Genomic DNA, 24,008 nt, shown 5'->3' with positions numbered 1-24,008 from the left:
GAAACCTCAGCAAGGAGAAAGGAGAGGCAGATGAACAATTGGTTGGCCCTGGCAGAGAAGGGCCATCCTACAGCTCAGACAGAGGGGGGCTGAAACTGTGAGCTCTGCAGGAGACCAGGGGAGAACTCAAACTCAGCCGAGGAAAAGCAAAGTTCCTTTATGCCCCTTTGGGACACTTCTTGGAGTTCATTACCAGCATGCCATGGCCAATTGCTGAAAGAGACAGATCCCAAATGACAACAAAAGACAGATGTTCTGGGAGTTCTGAAACAAAGATCCCCACAAAGAACTAAAGGAGGACAAATAGTGCTACAAAGACATAGGAGCAGCACTAAAGAAGCCGACTCTGCCACCAAGCTGTGCAGAGCAGCCCCATCAAGTCATTAGGCCATTTCTACATGTGAGTATCATTCCTTCTTGAGGTCTGGTTGCTAAGGTCAGAGCTCCAGAGAAAAGCAGAACTTCCAAAAACCAATGCACAAGTGTGGTATAGCAAGCATGAAGCAAACATTTGAGTGTAACACATAACACCTCCTTCAGGAATTCCAGAGAACTCCAATGTCCTTCATGACAAGAACAAGTTAAACTTTACATCCTTGCAACAAAGGCATTCCCATTTTACTGACCAGGAAAGTGGAGTACCAGGAGATTCCAACCAATGTTTCTAAGTATGGAAGCCTTAAATCAGATGTCTAAAAAGCTTGCAGGCATGTTAGAAAGGGTCTCGGTATTTCCAAGATGCTTTGTATCCCCACTGTTGCTAACTGAATAATTGCTAGCTGACCTACTTCAGTGCTCATGATCACAAAACCCTCCATAACGGTGACCGATTACTATTATTACTGATAAGAGGGCCCAATTCAATCATTCCATTCATCTAATTAATTCCAAGGCTCCCAATGCCATATCATTTGCTGAAGAGCTCCCCAAGTTTTCACAGTTACCTCTTGCACAGATTTTTTTCCAATCTGAAGGCAGCAGAGTCATGCATGACTATGTGGGGCCATTTGATCCTATCACTTTCAAACAAACGCCCCCCTGGAAATCAGGTGTTAGCAAGTCCAAGCAAGAAAAAACTGTGTCCCAAGACAGTGGATGACTGTAGTAGAAATCTGTATTAACATGTCCTTCCCACACCAGAAGAGAATTCACAGCTTTTTACTGTAAGTTAACTTTATCCAAACTCCTGGTTTGGATCACTGAATCGGATGTTTGAACAAATCTTCCCACTGCTCCTCTTATGGCGGGACAGCAAGGAGCTTATGTGACAGGGTTGATACTGTTTTGTTAGATAAAAGCACAAAACTTTTTGGACATCAAAAAAGTGACCCTTCATCACTTACAATGCAAGCAGGAATTCCTGTCCACAAAAATACTAATCTTAACACTTTCCCAGTCTGTGTTAAATTAGTAGAATTCATACGCAGCACTTCAGGCCATTTACAAGGGGCATTTCCTGCAATCAAAAACATATGTCCCATAAATGGCCCAGTTCTGCCTAAGTTTGCTTTCCTAGAGCAGCTGGCCATTCCTGAGAATACAAAGGAGAATATTGAAGCAAGTGTAGTTTTCGCTGATAACCAGAGCTGGCTGGGAAATAGAAATCCCTTCCAGCCAGAAAGAAAACAATAGTAATTGAGTTTCTTTTTAAGGAAAATACTAGACTGAAAAATCAAAAATGCTGTATATGAATACAGAGTCCCACAAAAATCACGCGTCACAAGAACCAAAAAGAAAACTTCTGGCTTCTGTGCTGCCCATCTGGTAAGGACTTATTTGATTTCTGGTGCAGGTGAGCTGTCAAAAACTTAGTGGGGCGACTTCCCATCTCCCAGCCTTCTTGAGCCTCTGACTGCTCAGCTGCGTCTCTGATTTCTGGACCTGAGGGGAAGGCTGGGTGGTTGAGAGCTGCACAGAAAGACAACTTCTGCTAGCTCGCCTACAATGGTCTCAGCAATTTTATTTTCTTCTTGCAGAAAAAGAGCCAAGGATACTTCAGTTTGATTTTCCCAGTGGAAATCTGCAATTTTCTTACAGAAACTGCTGAGTTAGTGAAAAGGGCATTCTCCATCAGAGAATTATTCTGATGGAAAATTTCCCAACTAGCATTATTAACACCCTTGACATTGTTTTGTCATTCCTCCTATTTGTGTATCAGTGTCTGGCCACCGAACCAAATTTCCAGCCAGGACTTTTGTAGTTATTATTCCCAGGGGGGCATCATGTAATTCTTGGAGTACACTAGACCTGAGATTTATTACAGTAACTGCTCTGGTGCCACACGTTAGGCAACCTGGACATGTATTTCAGTACTCTCTTTCCAGCCAAGAAGGCTCGAAGAGGCTGTGTGCTAAGCCCATCTCCTCATCCTTTCATCAGAGGCCTCAGCCAGGCCTGGCTCGCTCTCAGTTTCACATTGCATCAGGGTACCTGTCACTTGCCAGGTTATTCCTGCCACGGTACCAGAGCAGGGAGTACCCCAGAAAACCTTCCCTTTCCCTAACCAAGCTGTTACCGCTAACACTGAAGCCAGCGTTTGACATTTGCAACCAGAGTAAATTGTTTCCTCTTGAGATAAGCTGCGGTTAAACCGCTGACCTCCCAAGACGACGCGTGGATCTTTTCTCTGGGTGTGAGCACAGTGCTGTAGACCAATGCCAGTGAGCCCCAAGCACGGGTCTTTTTGGTATCTTATCCTGACGGCTAGCTTTCAGCATCAATGTTTCAGACCCACAGGGAAGTGCTGCAAGTTAATTTTACAAGCAGAGTTTCACTTTCTGATAATCCAAAGTTCTTTGCTTCATCTGGAGCCTTGGTACATCATGTGGATCAACATTACTTCTGTCCTTTGTGCACTGGTCTATTTAGGGAGTGTAATAGTGTCGATGTATTGGGCAAGACCCCTTGGTAATAACTGCCTATCCCCACAAAGGAAGATAATTGTGACATATCTTGTAGTTGAGGTGCCTTGAGAATAGCCTCAAGCATTACTGGTGATTTATGAAAATCATCTGCAAGTCCCACAGCACACGGCTGAGCCTCTGGAAAATTCACTTTTCCTTCACTTGCTGTCCAGCCATTCTTGACAGCCTCACCGTTACCTGTGCAGACATCCCTCGTTGTCACTTCCATTAACCCATACGTTGTCTGCATAGTTCCGAATGTTAAAAAACCTTTGCAATAGCTGGTCATGGCCCTCCACCAGAACATAGATGTGGAAGCTGTCCTAGTGCTATCCTGTAATACTGGAGTAAAACCTTGTGTGCATTATTCACAGAGTATTTTTTGCCATTAGCCAGCATCCCCATGTGGCTGATAGGTTTTGCTTAGTCAAACCTAGGTAAAGGATACCTGTCTTTGTTCATGGCGACCAGAGAACCACCACAGAAGGGAAAGCCCCCTGCTTCCTCCTTGCTGGCACCACATCCTCCCTTGGTAAGCCCTGAGAGCATCCCAGGTCCTGCCTATGTTGTTGTTCTGCCCCTACACAGGTTGTCACGCAGATGGGTCCTCAGGACTGCAATGGAATTAAAAACATGTTTCTCTTTCAAGCAAAGCTTTCTCTCGTTAATGTTTTCAGTTCTGATATTCTCCTGAAAGACCTTCACACCAAACGGGTGACTGTCCTCCAAAGAGGGAACAATAAAAGTTTTGTTTCAGGCTGTTTGATGCTGTTGCAACTCCCTGTCTTCTGGAATAGCTGTATCCTTTGACACAGCAGTTCCTAGAGCACGTTTTAAGGGCAGATCAGCCTTAGTTAATAACCGTTTTTGTATTGCTTCATTTTACATACCACACACTAACCGCTCCCTTGACACAGCATTTAAACTCTCTCCAAACTGGCAATACGCTAGTAATTTCCTTAAACCCCCCAACACATATTTAGAAATTGTTTCATTTTCCTTTTTTTTTTATTGCATTTTTCAGGAGCTCAAATACATTGCTATCACAAGTGCCTTTATGGAGAGAGGATTTAGGAAAGCTTCCACCATCTCGGCAAGCATTTCATCCACTGGTTTAACAGAAGCCACTAGTCTGTGGTTTGCTCTTTAGCTTTTTAGCAGTCACTGTATTCCTGGATTATAATCCCACTCTGGTCACCATTTCTTGTTTTTCTTTCCTTCTTAGACATAACACGAAGAGCCACACGGTCACAGATGAGTGCTTACTGAGTATACACAGCAGCTTCTCCCACTACAACTTGGCCATGAGTGTGGAGCAAATGTTGCTTTCTCCTTCAGCACTTCAGCCTGTCTTCTTAACCATTTATTTGCTCCCTGGAGGCTGTTTAGCTGAGGGATGTAAAGAGCTGGTTTGATTATACAACCTCCCAGAATATCTGTGAACTGATCTTAGGGACCTGGTGATCTCCACGTCAGGTGTTGCTCTCATGCTGGTGAATCCTTGCTGGGTGGAGTACAAACACCCAGGTTGTTGTATGTACGTGGTCAGCGGTGTCGAGGCCTCACCACAGCACACAAATAGCTCACACCGCTGCCGGCACGCGTCTCTGCTTGCAGCTTCAAGCCTTCGACCTCCTTTCTTCTCTCTTCTCCATAAGGGACAACATGATGCCTTTGCTTTCTGGTTCAGGGTCCTGGGTGGCGCAGGCAGGCTCACACCTCCCGTGCCCTGCCCCAGGAGCATCTGCCCTAGCTCTGATCCACCTCAGCTCAGGGTCAACACCCACCTTCCTTCTGCACACATCAGTGTGGTGACCACCTGGTGAAACTGGATACTGTCTCCCAGCTTCAACCATTGCATTTATTTCCTTGCTTTTCCCCACCACCACTCCCCTAAACACCCCTAGTGCCAAAACCACTGGAGCCCCACTGCAGCCCCTATCACTGCCGCCATCTCCCAGTGCATCTCACACCAGGCTGCACCACCTCCCTGGACCACCACTGCGCTCGCCCCCCCTGCTGCTGTCCCTGGCAGGGCACTGGCCACAGAGCCCGACGGCTCCATCCGAGGCAGTGTGGCTGCAGGGGCACAGTGTGACTCCTGCCCAGAGCTTGCAAGGATGGGTACCTCTCTTCCCTCATCCCCACTTTGCTGATAGGGAAACCAGAGTGAGGAGACCAGCACCACGCAGCAGCTTGGGAGGACTCAACCTTCCCGTGGGCCACTATGAAGGCAGCATCCAGCTGCCAGAGCGGGTATGCGTGAGTGCCCTATAGTCCCTGTGCCATGGGGGATCTCTCCTGGCACCACAGGAGAGCAGCTTGCTTACTCTGCGGGCACTGTGTCTGCTCACGATCAAGCAAGAAAATGTCTTATGTGCATCACTTCCGGAGGGCACGATAGGGAGCAGGGAAAAGGGGCCCACATATCTCATGGGAAGGAGGGAGATGGAGGGATAGTCCATCCATACTCAGGCACAATCCAGGCACCCGAGTGGGGAAAAGCATTTTTCACATTTCCCTTCTGGCACCACAGTATATTCTGGCAGAGCTGTGGAAATTCACCTGCAGTGTTACATCATTGGGGCCTGGCATAAAGCACTGAAAAGGAAGAGGCTTCACCAGGCACCCAAGCGCTGGCTGCAGGCACAACAGTGTGGTTGGAAAGGTACTGAGATGGCAGTGAGTCACAGGTATGGAGTCACGTCAGAAAGGGGATACCAGCTTGTATCACTGTCCCCTCCCAGTTGGGTTTCAGGAGTTGCTGCTTGGCTCCTGCTAGTGGCATTTTCCATGCAAACTTGGCAGTGCTGGCAATGCCCAGGATTAGCTTCCCCTGCGGGGGGGAAGGGAAAGCCAGGTGATACTTGGGGTCGTGCCAGCCCGATCCTCACGCAAAAAAAAGACGACCTGGCTCTTGCCACACTCTGCTGCTTTCTCTCGCCTGCATGGGAACCACGTCCCCCAGTGGGACCAAGCCGGGAGGGCACAAACGGAAAAGCCCAAGGAAGCTACTGCTGTTGGCAGATGTGCCATCCAGACTGGCCCAACGCTATGGCAGGATCCCTCTAGTGCAGAGAGACAAGCAGGCACTGTGATGGGTTATTTTCTGGGGCTTGTCCTTCCTCCCTGATGCGCTGCCACTCCTCCCTGCCTTGCTCGGGCACCATGCACATGCCGAACCTCACAACAGCTGCAAACTCTCACTGCTTGTATGGAAAACAACAGGCCAGCAACCCCCTTCTGTTTTCTTTTTGCTTAAATATGACAAACGTCAAAGAAAAGATGAGGAATTACTTTGGCCTGAAGTTCAGGATGAACAATGGCAAATGTCAGGCTATGGGTAGTTTTAAAGCAATTATCTTACATTATGCTATCTTGAAGAGCATCACTGTCCTGCCCCAGGAAAGGGCTATTGCCACCTTTCCAAAGGCACCAGGCTAAGCATCAGCTCCGCAGAACCCAAGGCAGCCTGTCTAACACGGCATGGAGCTCCAAGTCGTGATTTCGGGTGACAAGGGGAAGCTATTCGGGAGCATCTGGGGGAGAGGAACTGCAAATGAGGACTGAGCTATCACAGGCACTGGGGTGCTGTGGGGCAGGGGCAGAGCTGAGGCCCAACGGGGACTAGCTGGGGCTGAGGGGCAGGAGTGAGAAGAGAGGCTTTGGGCTGGATGAGCTGCAGGTAGGAACGAAGGGCACGAGCTGAGCTGCACGAATGACATTTCCACAGTCGCCCTTTGCAATACACCTGGCTCTTGCCTCTGCCCTTGGTCTACTCACCCTTCGCAAGCCACAGTTGTTTGTTTGTTTGCAGCAATTTCAAACTCAAGAGTAAAGCTGGAGTTGCCTGGAGCAGTGCTACTGTCCACACACCGGCTGACCTCACACATGTATACACCAGGGAGGTATGTACACCATACAGTAATGACCCAGGACCTGCAGCTTTAAACTTCAGCTATAGGTGTTGCGTCATGTTATGTAAAGTTCAGTTGCATCACGCACTGTTGCACAATGCCGCCTGTGCCTGTCGGCAGTGTGCCAAACCCCGCTTCATTCATCGATCAGGTCTCATCGGCCGCAGCAAGCTGGTCAGGAGAGAGGTGTCTGCTCCTCGGGGTACCCCAGTGTGGGAACGGCCTCTCCCAGCTCACCACACCCTCCCGAAACGTGCGGGGGGAACTGCCACCCAGGTCTCTGTTGTGTTTGGCACAGCAGCAGCACCAGAGCCCAGTGAGTGAACAAGGTACGAGCCACCCAGGTTGCCTCCTCTTGCCCAGAGAGAAGACAGCGTCTCCTCAGAGACACCCTCTGCCAGCATCACCCCAGGGGAAGCTCCACCAGGCAAAATGCACCAGTTCAGAGCTTGGCACCAACCTCATCGACGGTGTCCCCATGTGGCACCTCATAGTGGTGGTCTCGGCCAGCCCAGCACAGCACTGACCCCAGTCAATGCAGCCCCCATGCTGTACGTAGCCCCTAGGATGTGCAGAAGGCATCTGCAGATCAGCCAGGGCCAGGGCACCACACCAGCATTGTCCTGCTTGAGCAATTCAAACCATGGGCTAATGGAAAAGATGGCGAGTGGCCCTCCAAGAGCTAAAGGTGATGGATGGGAATGGCCTGTCCAAAGCAGCTGGAAATCAGGGACGACCAGGAGCACATCTGAAGCCCAAAGGGGGTTTGCATCCATCTCCAGAGAGCCCCCGGCCCTCACACCTGCCAGGCTCCTGTGCAACACCCCTCCGTGGACGTGCTGGGCCACCCATGGTGGCAGGCTCAGCGGCATTCAGTGGATTCACCACTATTGTGTGAAATGCTGCCTTCTTGCCAAACGGCTCCCCTCCTCTTCTAAAAGCGCAATCCCGCGATGACCCACTCCAGGGCGCGGCATTGCAAGCAGTGGCCCATCCACCAGGCTGAACTGGGTGAAAGCCCTACGGCATGGGAGGGTCTCCTCTGGGAGGGGGGGGGGACGGGGACCTACCTGTGCAGAGAGGTGCTCTGTCCCCCTCCAGTGGCAGAGACCTTCAGGAACCAGCTACCAGGCTTCCCTCACCCAGCTCGCCTGGCCACAGCCAACTCACGCTTTCCACAGCAAAGTGTGGGCATTTGGGGCCACCAGGTAGTGTCACATGTTGTAGCTGCGGTGGGATCCAAAGACACCAAGGCATTGTGCCAAGAAAGCGCTCACCAAGGAAGGTGCCCTGGCAAGAGGTCTAGTAACCTGGGGGAGACCTCAGTCAACCATAGCCTGATCCTGTGCACACCTTGCCTTCAGCGCAGGCATACAGAGCTTCATGGTTCCTATATTCACCTAAGAAAAAGAGAGGTTTTGACATCTGTTCCTTCCCTGCCCGAGATACCATTGCTAGAAATGGAGGAAGGATATTCCCCGTATCTTTGTATACAGAACTACAAATTTGGTCTTGCATTTGCCATGCCTGCAATTTCCTCATGGAGCTGTAGTTGAGCAGGGACATGGACTGGTTGACTGCAAGCCTGCCTGTCTCTACAGTACATGTCCCTCCATGGGGGAACATCCCAGCTCTTGTGGAAGACCCCAAGATCCAGATTATGGCATGGAGATGCTCAGGTGATTTTCCTAGAGTTGCTGGTATGTGGATGATGCAGCACAGGCAGAAATGAACCCAAGTGCATTGCAGACCCAATCACCTTCAGGTAGCAGGACCATCCTCCAGGCTGGGCATGAACTTGGCACAGGGTGGATGAAGGTGAGAGGTCTGGGAAGATAAGGGAGCCCGACAAGCTGGCACATCTGGTGTTTTCCCTCTGTGCAATGACAGGAAGAAAACACACACACCCTCATGACTGATTTTAGCACGAAGATATCGTACACTAGCTGCAGTGGGAGCATATGCCAGGGAGGACGGTCGTGACCAAGCCATGGCACAACTCACCAGCAACTAATTACTCCCTCCAGGAAGGTACCCAGCAGCCACAAGCTGGCTTCGTCAGGCTTGCTCATGCTGTTGAGTAGGAAGAGGGTTTAATACCAGTCAGTCAGTGGTGAACTGTTTAAGATGTGAGGGCAGGCTGGGCTGGACGAGGGCATGGGGAATTTGTTGGACCTACTGTGACCTCTACTGGCTTGGTCTGAAATTGGTGTGCTAGTTGGCCTGGTCTCACCAGAGAGTAGTGGGAGCTGGTCTCCCTGCTGCAGGGCTCCCAGGAGCTCCCACACTGCTGTCCCTGGGGATCACTGCCTCCAGCTCAGGCTTCATCCTCACTCCTGGTGCAAACATAATGCAACTCCCTCAGCTCCTCTGGAAAGAAAATCAGCCTCTAATCCTCACAACATCCTTCTGCAGTCCCTGGGCACGCCAAGTTTAAGCTGTAATCTCCTCAGAAAGCTACGTGAGGTCAGGGAGTGCCACATTGAGACAGGAGATTTCCATGGAGCAGTAGTGTTGTGCTCCAAGCAGGTCTGGTGATTCATGGGCTTCCACCCCCCTCCAGGCCTGCCCTATCCTGATGCCAGTGTGGCCACTACTAGGTCTGTGCTACAGAAGAGACCCTCTCAGGAGGGATGCAAATGATGCCCTCAATACCTGTGACCATGAGAGGTCCGTAGGGCACCTTTCATGAGGATCAGATTATAAGCCCCAGCATCTGGGCTGAATTCACGTAAAGACTTGCTCTCCCAATTATTCATCTCCAGTGGTACAGATGGGGCTGAGTTAGGGCACCCAAGACCTTCAGCCCCACAACACAGCAGGTACTGAGCCATCTGCTATGCGCTCCTCTTTTTGTCCCATGTCAATTGCCAGATGAGTGCCTGCTTGAGTCTCCTATGGACAAATCTTGGAGGGGACAACCCACCGAGATAAGCAGGACAGCTGACCCATTTCAGAGCTGCTATCTCAAGGTCAGGTCTGGGTTTTTTCTCCAAGAACAAAGCTGGTTTAAAAGTCTCCTGCCTCTCCAAAGCCTGACTGCTTGTTCCTGAACCCATGCTGCAATGTACTGTCCTCTCAGGGTAATATCAATGATGATTTTTCTTCAGCAGCAAAGCTGCTTACAAAGCTCCTGCCCCGGCCTGGTGTTCCTGACCCTGCACAGCAGCTTGTCCTTCCTCCCACCACCCGCCCCGAGTAGTGCCACGATATTGCTGTACACGACCACAGAGAGGGCTCTTTCACTGAAATGCTTTGGGTTAAAAGAAAAAAAAAACCAACTTCCAAAATGAAGGCAAGTTTTGTACTCCTTTGTAACCCACTCTATGGTTCAGCTTGCAGATGACAGAAGTAGCAAACCGAAGGCATGGTAAACCTCAGTGTGGGGGCTGGAGAGAACATTTCAGGACAGAAACCTCAGCCCATCTTTACTGCCAGGTGAACCAAAGCATAGAACCCCATCCTTGCAGGCTTAGGACCCCAGAAGAAGCTGTTGCATCACTTCTTTTTAGCTCAAGGTTTTGATCTTTTCTGTACAGTCAGAGAGCAGGAAGCTTACTTTTTTAAAGGAAATCTGAGCTTTCAGTTTAATCCTGTGTTTTTAGGAATGCCTGGGTCTTAATCCAAGCCTGGAGTTTGGACTGTTTTAAATAGATGTTGTGTGACATTTCAGAGCTAGTTGCATTTAATTGGTGACCTAGAGTCTGTTCCCACTGCTTTGTATGAGGTTTTAGGTTATAGTTTGATGAAAAACACTAAAACATACTCACCCACATACCCCTCTCCAGCCTCTACATATGAAAAGAAATACAGGGGAGGAGAGAGGCAGGCAAAATCATTAGCAAACCAGTAGGGTGCTGAACCTCACTTTGAAAATCAAAACCAGAGACTCATTGGTGGTGACACATTAAAGTGTCACAAGCTGCTCCCATAAAAGACACCACAGAACTAGTTTTGATTGAGTGTTTGTGTTTTTTTCTATGCAATCTACTGCCTCCACAGCAACACAAATTTTTCTTGTAGCAGAACTTTTACAGTAGTTTCATGTTTTAGCACAATTCCTCCTGCAGCACTGAACAAGACTGAATGCTCAGACAGCTTCAATGGGGTTTGCACTCATCTGACCTCTCTTGTAATCCAAATACTCTTCATCACAGCGAGCACACCTTCCTCTGGGCTGTTTGTTCCTGCCAAACATAGGATAGATTCTCATCAATGCTGCAATATGTACTGAACAAACATTGTGTTGTGATTTAAAAATAAAATCTCGTGAAATGAAAAACTGAGACATTTCAAACCTCCTAGAAGACATTCCTGGATTACGGGGATGTCTTTGGAAAAGCTGAGACACATGGACACATGACACAACATGTCCTTATAAGCCAACCTTTGTCCTGACCAATCAGACTGCTTCTCTCCTATATGATGTATAGTATGGACTTGTGGACTTGACCTTATTGTGATGCTTTAGTAAGAGCCTAGCCTTTCTTTAGCAAAGGGGATTGCCGGCATAGACAAGGGGAAGTGGTTGGTACACCTCCAGATAGCTGACAGTGCCACAGCAGAAAGTATTGACAGCAATGAATAAATGAGGGCGAAAACCACAAGGCATGAGGGCATGTTATTATCCTTACTATTGCATTTTTGTTGCAAAACCACCTAGAAGAGTCAGAATCCCATCTTCAGGGCTAATGTGCAAGGCTGACATACATTTGACAAAAGCTGAGGTCTGCCCCACGCAGCCCGTGAACTGAGACAGGCAGACGAGTGAAGAGCACAGAGAGGGTCAAGAAAATGATAGAGGGAGTTCCCGAATACGTGCCGTGCCCCATCCCAGGGCCAGCTGAATTCTCCAAGTCAAGCCAGTGTGGGTTTGAAAGAAAACTTGTACCACCGAGAGAGTTATGATGATTGTGACTGTGAGAAAAACTATTCTGCGATATCAGTCTTGACCTCACTGAAGCGAAGCCCTCTGAGTCCATGAGGCAGGGTGGAGTGAAGCAAGATAACTTAAGGAAAAAGAGACTCAAACACTCCCAAAACAAGAGACTCAATAACAAGAGAAGAGTGGCTGCACAGGAAGGCAGTTGCGGGCTCTGCCGTGGGCTGTAGGCTGAATCCCCAAAGCTGGAAAGTTCCTTTCGGTGTCCATATAAATATTTCTGTAAGTTATTTTTAAGCATGTGTTTTGAAACTGAAATATATTTAGACTAGTTAAATGAAAATGTGGTTTACAGAAGGCTTCTTCTTTAGAAATTTCCCACGCTGCGAAGTCTGCTTGGCTGTGCTCGGTCTATGCCAGGGCTGCCTGGTCCTGCGGGCAGCTTTGCAGGTTGGCACCGGGCGGGTGGCAGCAGCAGTGTGGGGCAGAAGCAGGGGCACCTCTCTCATCAGGGAGGATGAGACAGCCATGCACCATCCCTGGTTTTGGCACAGGAAGGCTGGCAGGCCATGCAAAATTTCCGCGCTGCTTTTTGATCCCGGCATGCAAGAACAGGGTATGATGTGGCGCAGCACATGAGAGAGGGGAAGGGCCAAGGAGGAAATCCTGGATCTGGAGAAAGTGAGCTTTCTCCTTCCTGTGAGCTGTGGCCGAGTGACTTTCCCAGGGCACAGTGGGGGTCACGACAATAGTATCCTCCCGATGCAACACGAATCTGGGGTACTCGTCACGTGTGGTCTGATCCCAGAGCACTTGCCACAGAATCAGGATGTTGTTTTGGCCAGGCTCCAGCCTGGCTTGAGCAGCCAGCACCCTTTTGTAGAAGCTAGGGATCAAAAAAGTTCATGAGATGGACAGCGTAGTCCCTCTGCCTGGTCAGTGGAGACTGCCGCCTAGGACTGTGGCATGCCATGTTCTGCCCCTCTGTTTCCCTGAAGGCATTTCAGTGGGTTGCAAACTTATTTTTCCTTGCTCATCCCAAGCCATTCTGCACTGCTCTTGCATACATGTGGATAGTTTTCTGTCCCACTCTGGAGAGAACTGTTTTGCAGTGGATGGTAAAGTCCTCCTACCTGTGCTTAAGGCTGAAGGAGACACACAATTATTTATGTACTGGTTCACATAAAATAATGCTGGGAGGGACATCACATAGAAAAATGCTTTTTCTTCCATTTTGCTTGCTTGCACTACCTGTCCATCTCATGAGCAAAATTCTCACAAGCTTTCCCGTGAATTTCAGCCGGCTGGGTTGATTTAGGAAAAAACTTTTGAAGCTTCTCCACTCCAGCCTGCACAGTTGGATTGCTTTTCGGGGGAGTTCTGGGAAGTGCACATCCAACAAAATCTCTTTCCAGGACTCTGATTTTCGTTTCCAACTTTTATAGATAGTCCAGCTGGAACAGCAGCATCGTGTATGCTATAGTTTAGAAATCTGACCTAGTTCCTTTAATCCGCACTAGCCACGGGAGCTCTCAGAGGGCTCAGAAACAGTGCACAGCCTCGCCAGGTCACTTGCAACACAGGCTTTAAAGAAACTGTTTCATCCAAGGGTAAAAACATCCTTTGATGGATGTTAAATTAATAAAAAATAGGGGGAGGGTTGAATTCGAGCTTAAGCAACAGCAAACTTCAAATGAGTCTGGTTTCTTCTGCAGATGAATGAAAGCTAAACTCTCTGTGATGCAGCCTGCATCACCCATCAGAGCTCCTTGAAGGGGAATTCCAGAAAACAGAGCAAGATGTATCTGGTAAATACAAATACAGGATTAACAGCAACTGACCCAATGGCAGGACCCTAATCAAGCTGTTGAAATGAAATACAAAGCTTACAGTAAGTCCCAAATCCCAAATTCCCTGTTTGCTGCACTGCATATCCCCAGTGCATGAGGGGCAATGTTCCCCAGTTGGTAGGCTGCCATCTGCAGAAAGGCTGCCGAGGGGGACGGCAAGACTGCCAAAGTGTATTAAACCCCAAACAAAAGTAGTGTTGCTGCTTTCTGCCCTTTCCCCAGTGCTATCCTTTGAGGTCCAGAGGACACCTCTCTGCACACCATTTCTCCTCCAAAAATCATCAGCCAAGTGTTTTGATGTTCCTTTTATTTTTCCCTAACACAAGAGTTTCTTTTTTTTTTTTTTTCCCCAAGTGAGGGGTTACTCCTCCTAACTAAGGAAGGCTGAGAAACCCACTTTTAAGGCATCCTTTTCTTAGTATAAGGAGAGCTTTTTATAAACTATATTCATGATCCGTTTGGAGTCTGAACTCTTCCAACAATGATAGGTGCCGTTTAAAAAGTCAGAGGAGGAGCAGACCTGCTCTCCTTCTAGTCAAAGCCAACGACAACATTTCTTATCCTAAATCACCCTCATCTTTTCCCTCTCTCATTACAGAAGTGCTTTTCCCAGGCTCCCAGCCTTTCTCAATAGCAGTGCCCCAGCCCCCTCTGTTTCTTTTTTACCAGAGCTGGAGACTATATTCCCTTCCCATGAGAAAATGCCATTATATTTGCTACTTTCTCTTTTTTTCCCTTCCATCCCACTCCCATTTTTGTTTTCTTTTGACCCCAGTGGCACACTGGGAAGAGCTTTCTACCCAGCCGTGCCTGCTGATACCAAGCCTCCTGGCCAAGCAGCTACAGCTCATTTAAAACACGGTCCTGTGAACAAACGGTTTGACCAGTCCCTTGCCATGCACCTTCCCCCAGCTTGGTTTGCTTCTCTCGACCTCAGGGTCCAGATGTTCCCACCATCCTCTTCATGCCTCCTTCAGAGCAGAGATAACGCTGTCCCGGGAAGGAAACCTCTGGGCCTTGTTAGCGATGTTGACAATGCATTTTGCATGCAGTCTTCATCTTGCAAAGTATCCCGACAGCAGCAACGTATTTGTCCGATTGCTTTGATCAGGCCAGTCAAGGAGAATAGCAAGCGTACAAAAAGGACATTTGCTAAGATCAGCTATGAAAATTTAAGACATGGCCACTGTCCGCCCTCTGCCAAAATTCCTCTTCCAACTGTTCTGGGAAACATTTGCAGGATCACTGGAGTTTTGTCTTGCTTGTTTTTAGGCAACGGGAATTTCGCTTTTGATTCCCAGGATTCACATGCAGCTGAAGGGTTTTTCCGAAACAAAACTTATCCTCCATTCCAACCTGCAAAAAGATGGGCCCCAAGGGCATTCTGACCGCACAAAAGCAGAAATATCGTACTAATAGTAGTAATTTGAATAACGACAACATTCAGTTGAGTCAGGTAAACAGAAAGAATTAAAGGTGAGTTTTGGAAAGGCGTATAGACCCTGCTGCTGCAGAGTTGATTCTGCCCTTGGATCCCCGGTGCCAGGAGGTAACTACCCCTGGATACAAGTCACCGCACAGCCTTGCTGTAAGGGTTCGTGCACCTGTACCTGTAAAACATCATCATCTGGCTGCAGTGAAGGAGAACCCCAACTTCCCCATGCATAGCCAGACCCCCACAGAGCCTGTGGGGCCAGCCGGGTGCCCGGCGTGCAATTTTCCCTACCTCCCTCTTTTTCAAAGGGACCTTTCTTATCATTCCCCCCCCCGCCCCCTCGCCTCCCGCCCCACCTCCCCATTTCCACACGTTACGAGCATTCAAGGCAAATATTTCTCCCAGCCCCTTCGGTCTGGTCCTCCCCCCCCTTGCTTTTAGGAGGCCCCTTTATCAGGCAAGATCACGGCGAGCCGGGCAAACATTACCTCAGGGGCGCTGTGAATCGGGGCTGGGGGCGTGAATAGGCCCCACACATTCTCTCCAGCCTCTTCCCTTTCCTATAGCAACCAAGTTGGGAGCAGGCAGGTCACACAGCCCCTCCGTTGTGTGGAGAGCCTTGCTGGGGCCGGAGGAGGCCGGGAAGGGGGGAGGTTGGCGGCCATTTGGCCGCCCCGTCTGGGAGCGGGTCGCAGGGGGACGGGGTCAGGAGCAGGGGGCCTGGGGGGCAGCGCTCAACCCTGCGCAAACATGGCAGGGGGTGCCCCGGCTCCCCGCTCCGGGCCTGGCCGGTGGCTGCAACCTGCCAGCGCCTGGGTCTCTTTTCCCAGTTAACCAAAGCCATCTTTTCTGGCGTGAAAGGGGAGCCGCTTGGCTCCATCCCTGTCTTTTCTGCCCTTCAGAGAGGGGAAAGGAAAGCAGCACAACAAAAACCTCCTCTGTGTCAGCCACAGATCCCAAAGGAGAGCACCAGGCAAAGGGGGAAGAAGGAGCAGGAGAAGCCTGGCAGATCTTTCCACCAACAGAGGGTCCTCCAAGAGTCTTGGAAAGGGACCCTCTGCCAGCTCACCCAAGCCCCCACATGCTGTGTAGGAGCCACTGGTCTCTCCAAGGTGGCGCCACAAACCAAGGTGTTGTGCCTGTCTCTTGACGCCAAGCTCCATCTTTCCCTGATGGACTCATCTGGAGAAGCTCCTCGTGAAGCCCTCAGCCTTGACGCACACAGCAGCACCCAGGTGAGGGACATCTGCCCATGCCACCGGGATTCGAGATGGCAGCGCCCAGGGGCTGGCATCAGATGTGCCTCTCACCAAATCTTGGAGCATAATGTGGACCTTGTTTCAGTAGTCCCCTTGTCCTTCACCAGGCATGAATACCAGCTCCCTCACAGTACTCAGAAGGCTTTCTGCAGCCCTGCGCATGGACTCTCCCGCTCCTTTCCCCACCACAGGGCTCCGTGCAGTTTCTTCCCAGGGGAATTCGCAATGCACAAATCACACAGTGTTTAGCTAAAGATGCCAAAGGACCGTCTTCACCTCCTGCAGGTCACCTCCCTCTTGGCATGCTTCCCTCTGTGAGCGTGGAGGCAGAGTTTAAATGTGGTTGCACAAAAGGACCAGCTCTCACCTGGCCCCGTGAAACTCCATGTCTGGGTGCTCTCAGGGACTGCAGGCATGGCGCACACCCTGGCACCAGCAGCATGAGCAGGGACAGCACACATTGACAGCCTGGGAATGGGAGGTGATCTGCGTTTTCACAGGGAAAAGGGGAGAGGATGTCATTTTGGCCCTCTAAAACTTTACCTTGCAAAATATTTATGATCTGATGTGACAGAGCTAGTCGCGGGCAAAACTCTACATGCAACAGCAGCCTCTCTGTGGCTCCACGCGTAAGAAACAAGCACAGCTGTGCTGAGTCAAAGCAAGCATCCTTCCAGCCAAGCACTCTGTTTCCAACACTGGCTGATAGCAGATGCCTGAGGGAGAAGAGAAGAGCAGGCCAACAGTGATATTGCCTCCGCATGCTCTCCCAGGCTCATTGTGGCTCAGGACTTCCTGGGCCAGAGGCTGTCTTCATATCTAACAGTCCTTGAGGGACTTTTTCTCCATCAGTCTGACTAGTCATCTTCAGGAGTCACAGATCTTTAGCACCCACCACATCCTGATGCTTATCCAAGGGTTGTGTGAAGGACTAACACCCTTTTCTTTTGTACTCTACACGATACTGCCTACACCTGGCATCTTAAATAAACAAAAAATAAAATTAATTGGGTAATTTTCCTTCCTGGAAGCATGATGCTGTCTGGGCTGCCAGAGCAGATCCTTTGCTTCCAGGCTTCTGGTAAGACACTGGATACACCCACCCAGTAACAGGCGGCACAGGCAGGTGAGCTCAGTCCAGTGTCCTTTCCATCATGCCCAGCTGCGGTGGGGATTGCTGCCTTTCCATGACAGAGCAGCAGCTCTGGGGGTTGATATTGCGTTGGGCTGGATGGGACAGCTCATGCCTCTGCCAGGAAGTCCTTCCAGGAACTCCTGCAGCATACAACTGGCATCACAACTTCAGCCACATCTTTGTCACTTTTACTCTGCTCTCCTATTCTGTCTTCTGCAGCTCTCCCCCAGGAGCCATTTCGGTCACTAACAAGGCAGACCTCTTGCAGAGGATGGCCATGGATGGATGCAGTCCCTCCCGTGGGCTCAGCTTAGCCCATCAGAGCTCCCAAGTCTAAAACCAGAGACATTAAACAAACAAAATCCTTTGTTTTCCAGGATAGAAAGTGGGATAGATAATAGAGGTGTAGACATGAAAGGGACGCTGCTCAGGCATCATAAGCACTATCTGGGAGATATTAGTCAAAGCCCCCCCTGAAAACATTACAGGAAGGATCTCCCATTGCACCCTAAGATTGCTTGCTCCAGCATTAACTAGCCTGACAGTTAGAAAGTTTTTCCTAATATCATACCTCAAATATTCATGGACACTTACACGTGCTAAGCCTCATACCAGCTGGAGCTTTTTCAGGACCTGTGGCTTTACTCCTAAGTATAGAGGGAAACTGTCAATTTGAATTCTCATCTGTTTCCAAAATGAGTGTGTTGTGGTTATTTTACTAACGTTTTTTTATGTCACAGTAGCAGCCACAAGGCACGATGAATTTTAGAGTTAGCAAGGGAAGCGTGGTCTTCCCAAAATCCTACGTGATTCATGGAGAATTAGGACACTGACAAAAGGTGGGTAGCAGGGAGCAGCACGCCAGGAAAGCGATAGTGATGGTGACTAATATCCTGAAAGCCAGGAGATGTTTTGGCTCTCCTACCCACGCCTGAGACCCTCCATCACTTTTGTGGTTTCAGTCATATATTCCACTTTCTAAAAAAGCTTTCGCTCTCCCCCAAAGGCTTGTGCAAGGCCCACCCAAACAACGGAAGAAACTCACTGACCAGACGAAAACTGATTGCACCCAAAATGCTGACACACACACCGCAAAACCCAGCCGAGAGCCAAGCATGAGTGTTTTCCTCCGCTCTTGGGAACTTCACAGCTCAGCAACAGCATGGAAATAACTATGTGAGAGAAGTGCATTTTTAAGTGGATAGCGCCCCTTCAACAAGTTGCTACGATGTTCTCTGCCAAGACATAACTGTGTCTATCCTAGGATCTTTTGGGATGAAGATAAAGCATCTGCCACCTTCTGCTGGTTCAAGGGTAGGGAAGTCCCTCCTTGCCCTGGCCTCTGTCTTGCTCTGTGACAACAAGTCAGCCTCCATCCCAACACCCATGGCCATTCCCACCACACCGCATGGCTTGTACTCTTCAGGCAATGGAGAAAACCAGCCCTCTGATCATGCACCAAAGACGCTGCCGGCCATGTCACAAGGAAGAGGCTGGGGGACAGCAAAGAGCAGGCTGTCAGTTGCAGGAATGGTTTGCAGAGCCCACGACCCACTCCTCACAGGCCTTTGAGGGCTTCAAGAAGGAGGGGACACAAGAAGGAGCAAGTCCTGTGCCAGACAATGTGGTCTGGCAGACCCCGGGCTGGGGACTGTCATCCCAGCTCCACAGGATGACGTGATGGAGTCTTACATGCACAGGGAGATACCAGATGTTACACCACTCTGAGACACAAGTTGGCACAGTAATACCCTCCAGTATCACCTTGACCCACTCCAGAGCCAGGCACTGCCCCAGCCCGGGGTCACTGCACTGCACATCCAAGCTGGGACCACATGGCACCCCAGGGAAGAGTTTGTGCTACTTCCCAACCCCGCTGAGGCTGGCAATCAGCACTAAAAGGGGCTCACCACCACCACCGCATCGATAGCCTCGGTACGCAGAGCCGCCCACATTCCTTCCCCCTGACTCCAGAGCAGAAAACCAGGCACTGCCTGGCAACTGGCTGTATTATTTGGGGTTAGGATCCTGGCCAAGTTGGCGGGTTTGGTGCATTGGCCATGCTGCAGGCAGGGCTGGCTGCGTTCGCAGTGCAGCAGGGAGAACATGCCACTAACAGGTCCCCAGCCTCAGTCCTGGAGGGTTCTTGCCACTCTCTTTCCACCAAAAACCCCTGCCCTTGAGGAAGGAGCCTGGTGGATGGAGAAGGCAGCTCCCAGCACTGGCCTAGAGGATCCGGTGGTAGGTTCTTTGCCTCTGCAAAGCTCAAAGGCTCAGTGACGGAAATTATCAGGAGTCCTGAACTGTCAGACAATGCTCCATCTTAACACAGAGGTGGTACCAGTCACAACTTTTGCCCTGAGCCCCACAGAAACTTTGCACATCCCTGCATCATTCTCAGCCTTTGCCTCTTAACCCAGTATTCCCATGGAGGAGAAAACATGGATTTATGATTAAAGCACTGGGCTCAAGACTCCTTCTTCTGCACGCAGCAGGCAAGTCCCTCCTTGCCTCAGTCTCCCCTGGGAGCCAGGGCTGACAGGTCACTGCCCCCTTCTCCTGAGGCAGTGGGAAAAGAAAGCTGTTGAGTGCTGTGTAGGCATTAGCCCCCATGCTTCCTGATGGGGAGCAGGTTAACACGTAGCTCATGCGTCATATTTTCAGTTCAATTAAAATCAAAGACAGGCAGGAGAATAGCAGGCTGCGTTGGCTAAGGGCCACATATCCTGCCACCCCCATGCGTGCAAAGCCTCCTTTTGAGGCATCTGTGCCTCTCCAGGGACACATCCTCTGCTCCTGGACTGTGGGCAGAGCCCTCTCATTCCAGCTATCTCCTGCCCCCCAGCCCTGCAATTGCCTGTGAATTAAAAGGAGCTATTCTTGTTACTTCTTTTGAAATCCAGAAGTTCCCAGAAAAGGCGCTTCTACCGAAAAAAAAAAAAAATCATCTATGCTAACAGGAGCCTTCGGCAAGGCACCCACCTTTGTCTTCCTGCCTCATTGCCACCCACCCAAATCAGCAAGAGCAGTGGGTGGCATTTATAGAATATCTCCCTGCTGAGAAGCAAAAGCACTAGGACGGTGGCCCAGCTACCAGAGTGGGAAACACAGTGGTCTGTGAGCACTTAGCCTCAAATCGAAGTGGTTTATTTCTGGTAACTCAGCCACAGCAGCTTCCAGTAATGCTCATAAAGCTCCTTTCCGCTCGGGAGATGGTGGCTTCCAAGTGCCATCACAGCTAGCGTTCCAGTTTGGCTTCCTTTAAGGCATGTTGGTGGCAGGCTGAAGTCAATGAGGGAGCTGAGGCTGCCCAAGATCCCACGTGGGGGACACCAGAGATTTCCTAACAGAACCCGCGAGGCACTTTTATACTATGAGTAGTAACAAGCCAACCTCATATGGTCTGGCCAGCATCCACATGTTTGGAGAACGAGGGGACAGGATGGCTTGTGAAGACTGCCTGTTCCTGTCATTCCTAATATCTACCTTATCCGGGCAGGGATTCCCAAAGACCTGCTCTGAACAGGTTGCTCACATCACCTCACTCCCATGAAGGCCAAGACAAGGCAGTTTCAGCTGGGAACAGCTGTGGCTTTGCCTTACATCTGCTCTAGCCATAATGATGTCTTGCATCTGCACGTGGGGAAGCTGGGATGTTGCCTGAAATACATCTCATGGGGGAGTTGCAGGAACACAACCACAGCACATCAAAGCCCACCTTTGCCCAGAGCTGTTGTATAACCAGATCCAGTGACTGCATACTGTAAAAATGCCAACAGAGCTGCACAAAGGTGAAATGAAGCTGAAGAGGGCATGGTCCAGCCAGCTACCACAAACCCTTCTCTTGCCATGCCAAACCAAATCACTGATTGCTAGCCTGCTTCTCACCCAACAGAAACAGGACGTCTCATCTATCATGGCATCCTGTCTCCCTGCCACACTGGAAAACAGTAGCAGGGTCACAATCAGAGCAACAGCTCCAGCAAGGCAGCTCTGTGCAAAGCGTCACCTCTGCCCACCGCGGCACCCCTTGCTTTGTGTGGGGTTTCTCCTGACTGCATGCATCCAGCTCCTCACTGTTGCCACAGCTGGGCACTTGGCCCCGAGAACTTGACCCTGACCAAAGTCCCTGCAGATCGTGGCTCCAGTGGCTAAACAGCACCACCTGGGGCACTTTATAAAGCAATTGGCTAACACTGCTTGTTGGTCATTAAAAATATTACATGTGTTCTGCGCTTTATTGCTCGGCAGAATTTGAGGGTTGCACAATCACCCCTTTTATCTGTCTGGAATTTGGCCCCTTTGCATTTCTCTCCTGTGCCCCCTTCGCCCAAGACCAAAAGCTGTGACACACTGGAGCCTCTCTGGGTTTCTCTGCACTATTAATTCCACTACCACGTTGTTCCTATTTCCTCTTTGAGCTACAGGCAAGGCCGCAGTGCTCCCTTGCTTGAGGCCACACACTTTTGAAATCGCTCCCTGTTTTGCCTCCTGTCCTGTCATTTTGAGGCTCAGAGCTGGTCATGAGGGTCTGAACAGGATTGTAGCACCAAGACAGGGAAAGATGGAGCAGCAAGAAAAGACAAAACCTCTGCCCATGGAGAGCACATCCGATGGGTACATTTAACTTGGCCTGAGCAGCATCCTACTGTGTTAGCAGACATACACATGGAAACACACCAGCAACGCACACATGTACCCAAGCACCACCGTTGAACACCAGCACACTGGTTCCAGAGCCCAGGTCAAGGGATCTGTCCCTGAACCTCCAGAGGCTGCTTTCCATTTATCCCCCCTCCCAGGGACTCCCCAAAGCACTTGCTGCCACTCATCTTCCAAGCCAAAAGTCAGGGTAGGAGCATCAAGGAGGTTGTCCCAGCAGATCCCATCTCCTGCTCAGGTAGGAGAGCACTGCCAGTTTGCTGGGGCCAGCCAGGAGCCGTTGCCAGCAAGAGGAGAAGGGATCTCATTCCCAGCTGATGTGGAAATGATGGGGATGAGCTGAAAGCCCATCCCCACCCCCTCCGCTGCTTCAGGATGTGCTCTGGCCTTTCCTTGGGGTAGTCATTTTAATGACTGAGCATGTCTCTGAATTTCCTGCCAAGTTTCAGTCACAGGGATGGAGAGAGAGACAAATACATGCAATGAAGGGGAAAGGGGAGCAAGGCAAAGGGAGGGAGAGATATGTTATCTTCAGCACGTCAGCTGGGGAGAGAAGGGCCTGAGCAAATGAAGGCAAGCAAAGCAACATGTACTAGAAATGGAGGGCTTCTCCCCCAGGCCAGCCAAGGACCAAAGGTGGAAGGCAGCTACAGCGAGGGAGAAACACAGCCAAGGAGCAAAGAACCCCAGTGGAGAAGGCAGAGGAAGAGAGGGAAAAGCTGCATAAGGGTGTAAGCATCTCTATCCTCCCCACAGAGTCCTAGTAATCAGGAGTATCTAGGAGTCTTCAGGCTCTGGACAAGAGAATTAGCAAGGATTATGAGCCAGTGGAGATCAGGTGACCAGGGCAATTTGGATGATTATTTCCCAATACTCCACATATGCAAGGAGTTTGCTGATCACTGAAGCTCATAAACACAAGGGTCCTGTGGTGCCTCCAGGTACCACTGGCCCTCTCTCTGGGAAGCCCAATCACTACAATGCATGCCCCTAATACATGACGTTTTCCAACCGAGGCATGTTCCCTTCCTGCCTGTGCCTCTGCCTTGCCAGTCTGTGAGGGAAAACACCAGCAGGGATGTAGCTGCGCTCTGCGTGCCCCAACAGAGTGCCAAGGCCATGGGCACGCTCGTTCTTTCAGTTCCCTGGCTGTTTCCCACCCTAGACTGGGATCTCCCCTCTGTCTGCTGGAGGCTCTGAGCAAGTCAGGCTGGCTGAGGCTCTTCGGTGAGGAACCCAAAGCCTCTTCTGCTCATGCCTCTCCACCTCTCTGATCCACTCAGGCCACTGCCCCCACCCCACCCCACCTCAGTTTGGACTCTGGGCAAATGAGCCTTGAAGTCATCCTGTCCTCCTGCAGTGACTGAATTCCCCCAGCATATACTGGAAGTGCCTCCCCAGGTCAGCTATGTTTGTCACTGTGGTGTTTTGCCAAGCCAGAACCTGAGTGCAACTGTGCTCCTACAAGCCACCTGCCTCCCTGTGAGACCCCACATTACTGGCCTCCAGCAGCCCCAGCACACCAAGGAGGGCAGGAAAAGCTTTTTCTTGGTTTTGGAGAGGGGAAAAAAATTGAGAAGATGGTAAAAAGAGAAGAGCTGATGGCATCCGCAATGTCATCTCTCTATGCAGACTTGGGTTCCTTCTGCCCTCAGTTCTGCAAATAGCAACAGATACTATGCATTGATATTAATGCTAATGTTTTAATTAATGTTACTAATAACATAATTGATATGTTATTATCAAGGACTGAGGTCTGGAGAAAAGCCTCACAGCAGATCCAGAGAAGAATGAAGTCACAGAACGGTCAGGGTTAGAAGGGACCTCTGGAGATCATCTAGTCCAACCCCCCTGCCAGAGCAGGGTCACCTACAGCAGGTTGCACAGGATGGCATCCAGGCAGGTTTTGAATGTCTCCAGAGTGGGAGACTGCACAGCCTCTCTGGGCAGCCTGTTCCAGTGCTC

At 50.2% G+C, this 24,008-nt stretch overlaps 1 protein-coding gene across 1 annotated transcript in view; it reads left to right on the top strand.

Moving 5' to 3' along the window:
* Nucleotides 1-24,008, top strand: part of MRPS18A (mitochondrial ribosomal protein S18A) — an 84,854-nt gene that overhangs the window by 767 nt on the left and 60,079 nt on the right. The window lies entirely within an intron of this gene.

This window comes from Charadrius vociferus, unplaced genomic scaffold (genome assembly GCF_000708025.1).
Source record: "Charadrius vociferus isolate BGI_N301 unplaced genomic scaffold, ASM70802v2 scaffold62, whole genome shotgun sequence".
NCBI classification, from domain to species: domain Eukaryota; kingdom Metazoa; phylum Chordata; class Aves; order Charadriiformes; family Charadriidae; genus Charadrius; species Charadrius vociferus.
This window is presented reverse-complemented; position numbering and strand designations above follow the sequence as displayed.